The following is a 6,868-nucleotide window of genomic DNA, read 5'->3' as shown; positions in this document are numbered from 1 at the left end:
ATGAGTGATTAATATTATTTAAATAAATAAATAATAATTATGAAAATGCTCTAGTAAATCTGTAACAAACAAAAGTAAGGAAAATAAAATTATCAGGGATAGAAATAATGGAGAGAAGAAGTTTTTTATTGTTTTTACCTGAAATATCTTAAATAAATCTGAAATTAAGCCAAAATACCGTATTATCCTTACGTCTTTCTAATTCACACAATTCATCAATTAATTCATTTACGATCATTCATAGCAAATATTTTAGCACCCTTTTTTTTCATTACAAATATGTAATTTATGATGATAATATCACTTTTTTTTTAAAATTTCAATTTTTTATGCGAAATTTGATGAGAAATCATTGAAATAAACATTCACATAGCGCATTTCAAAACAAATCAATTGTTCACTTGATATACGTGACCATTGATCAGATCATACAATATTTCTAAATGATAACTCTCCTATCCATTCATGTTCCACCTGATAAAGCCAAAATGATAAAATTGAAATCATTTCAAGGAAATCTAATCATTATCAGTATGCAATTAAAACAATAACATGATAATAAAGCAAAACAATAATATTATATAAAACAAATAGAAAGAAAAAAAAAACGTCTTCAATAGCAATTTCTTGAGAGAATTGATTAGGTATTAGATATTAGATATATATTTTACTAATTTTAAGGTTTTATTTCAAGTAAAAAAGTAAAAATATTACATGGAAGTTTTAATAGATTGCGCTAATGTCGCATCTCAAAATGAAAATAATTTCACTTTTTGCAACGAATACAAATAAAAAAAAAGTCTCATCGATTGGAAACTTTTAAATAAGGACAATAATCAGTGCGCTTTTGCGCGCTCCAGGAACTGCTGTTACAAAAGCATTCTGCAAAGCGATGCAAATAACTGTCACATTCTATGACAATGTCACTTATAACAACAATCCGATAAAATGTTACATGTGCTATTGCTAATAGCTAATAGTTTAATTTTATTAAGGTAAGGAAAAGTGAAAATGATCACCTAGAAATATCATATAAGTAATTTTAACAATGTTTAGAAAAATTCCATTGAAGTTTGATTGGAATAGAGTGTAGGAAAATGAGAGAAAAATTTTTTTTTTTTGTTAAATGTAATAGTGCAAACGGAAAAAAAGAAAAAACCACCGATACATTTTAGATGAAAAAAAAAAAAAATACAAAAATTCCTTTTAAAACTCATTATTACTCTCAACAGCTGTAATCATTGCTAATAAATAAACTTGAATTTTCTCCCTCAAATTACATTTCATTAAAATTAAAAACAATAAATTTTCATTCTTTTTTCTTGTAATTACCAGAAAAAAGAAATTTATCTATTCGAGAATTAATCAATAAATTTAAATTTTATTATTTTTTTAAGAATAATTTTTGAATAACAAATTAGCATCATAAAATGAAAATGTATAGTTGGCATCTTGAAATGTTTTTTTTTTTAAACAACGAAATTTATATTATTGCTAATTATCATCAGGATTTTAGCGCTAATTGAAATCAATCAATAAGTTTATCTTTTTCACTATACACTATCTAATTAATGATAATGGTAAATTCAAAAAAAAAAAAGGAAAGAAACGGTATATGAGTATACGGTACAGAGTACATTTATAGAGTATATGAGTATATGAGTATACAATATAGAATATATGCTATATAAGTATACAATGCAGAGTATATGTATACAGTATAGAGTATATGAGTATATGAGTTAAAAGAAAAAGCATATGAGAGAAATACAATAGCAAGAAATGAATTAAATAAGAATTGAAAACAAAATGATAAAATGTTCGTTACATACAGAAATGAATTGAATCATTCGTTTCTTCTTTTTTTTTTTTCCATTTAGTTTGTTTGGCCATAGAAGTTAGAGAGAAAGAGAAAATATTTTTAAAAAAAAGAATAAAATAAAATAAAAAAATAAAAAATAAAAAGGAAAAATACTTGCAACCAACCATTTTCATGTCAATGAATAATGACAGTTGAAAGTTTTCAAGCAGCAATAAATCTTGAATGGTAAAAAGTTTGGTATCTATCATCAAAGGTTTTTATTCAAGCATATGTTGGAATGTGAAATAATTGCTGTATGGTTTAAATTTAAACATTTCTGTTGAAATTTTGAAAATTTTAAAAAATTCAAAATTTTTCCAAAAAAAAAATGAAAATTTAAAAAATTATCATAAAAAGTGATCATTTAATTTTTCATCTTATAAATGAGCTAAACAATCGTAATTTTGAAAATTTTTGTATTTCACGCTAAATAAGCATGTCAACAAAAGAATTCCATGATCTTGCCGGAATTTATTTACGGAATACATTTACTGCATTGATCCGATATAATATACTCTCTTCCTAAATCAGCATGTCAAAAAAAGGATTCCATAATTTTGCCGGAATTTATTTACGGAATACATTTACTGCACTGATTCGATTTGTTATACTATCCTATACAAAAGAAAAAAAAATAAATTGCAATAATAATCAAAAAAATTAAGAAATAATAAAATGAATTAATTTGGTAACAAAAAAATAACGGAAAGGGGGAAAAATATGGGATAAAAATGATATTATCTAACTAAACAATATTAATTTTTTTTTTGATAAAAATTTTTGCAAAATTATCTTTTAATGATAATAAATTATATTCGATGATAAGGATAAATTTCAAATTATTTGCAAATTTTAATTAATAAATGGCTAAGATTTAAGCATATGAAAATATTTATATGAATTCATAGCAACTGTTAAGCTATTAAAAATGAATGTAAATTTCAGAGCAAAGGAATGATTTAATGATAAGAAGAAGAAGGATATTTAACATATCACCATTAATAGATAATTTTTTTAAAAATATTTCATCAATGTTTAATTGATGACGAAAATGTCCAATATGAAGTTATGCGACATATGCTTTCTTCATTTATTGAAATTGTGATGAAAGATCTTTTAATAAAACAATTTAATTAGACTTCATTAAAATGTTATCCAATTCATACGATTAACAAATAAATTCAAAATTTAGTATTAACTAAAATTTTTAGTTTTCCTTCATATCGAATATTTTACACTATTTTAGAATATTTTTTGAATATTGAAACTTAATTCAATTTTTTTTATTTTTTAAAATTATCTCTTCAAAAATAAAATTTGTAAAATACCATTTTAAAAATTGAAAATTAAATTTTTATTTTATCACAATTTCTAAATATAAAATGAAGGAAAGAAAGATACAATAAATATTGGCATCTATATTGCATAACTAATGGAAAATTGCTCATCTGATTACAGATGCGCTTACAATATGCGCACCGCGCATATTACACAAATACTCGCAAAAGTCCACGATGATCATTTATGGTAGAAAAAAAGGTTAGTAAAGAAATAATTCAAGCAAAACATCTGTTCACTGTTCATTCTTTCTCCCTTTATCATATTGATAATTGGGCGCATTGTACCATCAAAATTCTCTAAAAGCGCAATCAGCCAAAGGAAAAAAAAATTGGAAAAAAAAAGTTATACATTTTTTTTACAAAAAAAAAAAACTATAAATTACTATTTCATGGATTGTTAAATATTTTAAATTGTTTTTCATTAAAAATTACGAAAGAAAAAAAAAACATTCATCTTTTAATGTCCATTTCGGTAAAGAATTTCAAATAAATATCAAATTTTACTTTTATTGATTAATGACCACTAAATTTTACTTTTATTCATTTGTGACCACTAAATTTTACTTTTATTCATTTGTGACCACTAAAATTTTACTCCTACTTAAAAATTTTCCAGAAGTAAGTAATCCTATTTATGCATACATAAGAAGAAAAAAAAAACTTTAATAATAAATTTATATCAAAGTAAACTTGAGCATTTCTAACTTCATTTTAAAACCATACGTATAGGTCAATATTAGCCAATTTATTCCTCAGCAAATTTAATTAAAAAATTTATCAATGATTAGATATAGATATATTTTACTTAAAGATTTAACAAAAATTTTGAAAATTCGACCTTATCACTCAACAAAATCTTATCACTTTATCACTCAATTATTTGTTCACTTAATATTCCTTGCATATTAAATCAATTTCATAGCATATATTTGCATAAATTTCATTTATTTTTTCCATTTCTGAAAACATTCTATCATATACGATAAATATACCATTTTTTATTATGAAAAATATGAAAAATTTTGTTGAGATTTTTTAATTTTATTTGTCAAACTGATTGAATTGTTGGGTGTCACAGAAAAAAAAAAAAGAAAAGAAATACCTCAACAAGGAGAGGACAATTTACTCTATTATATTTATTCATTAAACTATAACAACAGTAATAATTACAATGATAGATACTGTATAGGTAGTACATAAGAAAACGATTACTGTATGAAGCATCTGTTACATTTATTAAAACGAGTTATGCTTAAGAATGGAACAACTAAGTCAATTATATTCAGCAATAACCACAAATATGTTGTGATTTTATATGATGAACAAGTATGAATAACATCTGTTCAACAATATCATCGAATTTTGGTAGTAATAATTTGAAAAGAAATGGTTTAAAATATTTTTTTGTTTTAAATTATTAAATTACAATGCAGGAAATGAAAAGAAATTAATAAATTATAATAGAGGAAATGGAAAGAAATTAATGAATTATAATAGAGGAAATGGAAAGAAAATAATTGTAAAAAAAATCACATTTGAATATTTGACAAAAATACTTTTCCTTAAATTAATAAATTATAATTACTAAATTATTAATTAGTGAATTATGTGCAATACGGATTTTCTTAAATTAATAAATTACAATTGCTAAATTATTAATTAGTAAATTATAAGCAATACGGACAAAAAAATTAGCCTTCAATATTGCAATGGTTAAAGCAAAAAAAAAAAAAAAAACGAAAACCACAAAATAATGTGATAATATTTCGTGACAGTTTCAATATATGATACGTCATCTTGTGTCAATTTTAATGAAAAAGCTAGTTTATTAGCTTAAATATTTACATAAGTCTAACAATTGTTTATCCAGTTTGTCATAGTTATCCATTCAAAATGAGACTAAATATTCACTTGAAGTATTGATTTTTGATTTTTTTTTTTTAAATTCTCATGAAATTTGCTTTTAAAAGAAGATTTGAATGAATTCGAGAAGTTTATCAAATGAATGAACTTGTCATGTGACATACTGGTTAAGTATATAATGTCAAAGTAAATCAGACTGATTAAAATTTCATTACCATAATTCTCTCATATCAATGTAATGTGCTCAAATAAATGAATGAATTTAAAAAATCTAAAAAATATTTTAGCATTTCTATCCCCTAAACTGTCTAATTTGTCAAATTTCAATAAATTTCTAAGAAATAATTTCTTAAAATTCCAAATAGAAGAAAAAACGAAATGAAAATTTGCAATGATAATTATGCAAATTTGTTTTAGAAAATTATTTTGTTCAATATCTTTTAACTTATATATCACGAAGATATATGCCTTTGCTTTATTGTCATGCTATTAATATCTGATAAGAATAAATAATTCTGATAAGAATAAATAATAATTTACCTAATTTTCCAACAACAAAAAAAAAGTTGATATATTGATGAAAAAATTAAGAAGTTGATATCTATTTTTATTAGATATTAATAAAAAATTTCTTTCCGTACATTAAAATCAAACATTCTCAGTGAATTTAATAATTATTTAAGAAAACTTCTTATTTACTTAATAAAATTTTATTTACTAATGGGTAATCAGTATGATTACTGTAAGGCGTTTAGTAAATATGGAAAACCGGAGATGGAAGAAAAAGATTCCCAAAATTGTTCACTACAAAAATATCTTGTTAAAAAAAAATTATGCAAAAAGTTTGAGAGAAATGTATGCAAATAGCAAGCAATATTTTGCTGCATGTCATGCAGTAAACATTGTGCTGAATGTAAGTGACAAAATGACAAAGTGACAAAGTAAAAAAATAAGGTTTTTTTTTTCCCTCTAATATTGTTAGTTTTATTCGACTATATTTTTTTTTTTTGTTGAAATAATAAAACTGGTCAAAAAATTTTCTTTATTTAGTCGAAATAATTGTTGTATTTGTGCACTTTGTAGTTTATTCAAATATTTTAAGTAAACTTTTCAATTCAAAAAAAACAAACTTGTATTAAATTAAACTGTAAAATTTAATTTAAGTTGACAATTTCATCAAATATATGTAAAAAGTAAAAAGTATTGATCCATCTCATTCCACATAAAATGAAAGTAATGAAAATTAAAGCAAAGATAAAGTATGTTAGGTATATAATTGAAATATTTTTTTAAATAAGCCAAGAAAAATGGCCAAAAACAGGAAAAAGAAGGTGGGTTATCAGTGATAACAATTAGAAAATTCATATATGATTATCTTTATCATACAATACTAACATCCATAAATGAATCATTGAATAAGTTTGGTTTTTTTTTTTTTTTGGAAATGCTGGATTGAGGTATTAATTGTAGCCAAAAGAATGGTCAGTGGAATGGTCAGTTTAGATTGGAAATGCGGTAAGGTAAGAAAAAAAATGACCACCAAATATTTGAAATTTGAAATTCGTTGAGAAGAAAGAATGTTTTAGAAGTAAATTTTTGAAATATAGAACGCCAACAAACAAAAAGGAAATTTTCATGCATTTAAAGATTTTTCTTTCTTCCCTTTTTTTTTTTTTTAAATTTTCATTTGTATTTTTATCTTTTGACTAAAAAAAAAAAGCAATGGTATGTTTAAATACATTCATAAAGGTATCATGTAGAATAAGGAAAGAGGGAGAGAGAGAGGGAGAGGGAGAGAGAGAGA

This window comes from Loa loa (genome assembly GCF_000183805.2).
Source record: "Loa loa unplaced genomic scaffold supercont3.144, whole genome shotgun sequence".
NCBI lineage: Eukaryota > Metazoa > Nematoda > Chromadorea > Rhabditida > Onchocercidae > Loa > Loa loa.
This window is presented reverse-complemented; position numbering follows the sequence as displayed.